This window comes from Hippocampus zosterae, chromosome 2, assembly GCF_025434085.1.
Source record: "Hippocampus zosterae strain Florida chromosome 2, ASM2543408v3, whole genome shotgun sequence".
Lineage (NCBI taxonomy): Eukaryota > Metazoa > Chordata > Actinopteri > Syngnathiformes > Syngnathidae > Hippocampus > Hippocampus zosterae.
In genome coordinates, this window is record NC_067452.1 from 12,059,234 (window position 1) to 12,060,411 (window position 1,178).

Genomic DNA, 1,178 nt, shown 5'->3' on the forward strand with positions numbered 1-1,178 from the left:
CATCAACCTAATGACGTTTTCAATTAAAAATAAACTAACCACTTGGTCACGCTCCTCCGTTGCCATCTTTCTGGTACTGACAAACCTCAATTCAAACTGGATTGGCGCAGCGAAATGCTATTGATGACGGTTGTGTTGACAAAACATGTTCGAGTGACCACTGACGACACACTAATGATTCGCTTCTGTACAAAGACATTACGTGCCCTCGTTGTTGACGTCATACGTATACCCGACGTCTTCCCAAACATGAAATAATAATAACAATGCTAATATGAGTCATTCCAGAATTTGAGGACATTCTACGTCCCAACGATCAAATTTTAAAGAATCCACACACAAAATACTAACATATTCAATTTCTCAGTAAATTCACCTGTCCTGAGATCTAATCTAAAACAAAAGAGAAAATAATGCTTCAAAATAGTTTTGAAAATAACAATTAAGTCTTGAGTAACCCTTAACTACCATTCTCTTGTCCCACCCCCTAACGGCCAAAATTAATCTCAAATCAATAAACAGTGGAAAAGGACATTGTCATATTTTTTCAGAATTATTTATTTTCATAGCTGTCTCTTGTCGCTGTGGGGACATGTGTTTTAATACAAATACCGGTAATATTTAAATAACAATTCGCATTCAGCCCCTAATGGTGTCGTGGTTCACTCACCTGACTTTTATGGGATGTGTTCCCACTCAGTGTCAGTGTGAATTTCGATAAGATAAAATAAGCTAAGATAAGATAAGATAAGATATCCTTTATTTGTCCCACACTGGGGAAATTTACAGCCTCCAGCAGCAAGAATGTAGGTAGAAAGAAGAAAGAAGAAAAAAAACCACAAACACTGTTCAATTAAGTGCAATATAAACACAAAATGGATAAATCGCAGTGCTATTTACAATTGTCTTTCACATCATTTAATTATTATGATTATCATTATTGTTGTTATTTTTATTCAGCAGCCTGACAGCAGTCGGTAGGAACGAGCGTCGGTATCTCTCCTTCTTGCAGCGCGGGTGTAACAGTCTCTGGCTGAAGGAGCTACCAAGTGCTGTCAGGGCGGGCTGGAGGGGGTGGGAGGGACTGGCCATCATAGCTTTTAGCTTAGTTAGCATTCTTCTGTTGCCCAGTCGCTACAGATAAGATAAGATAAGAAACCCTTTAGGCCGCCCGGTGG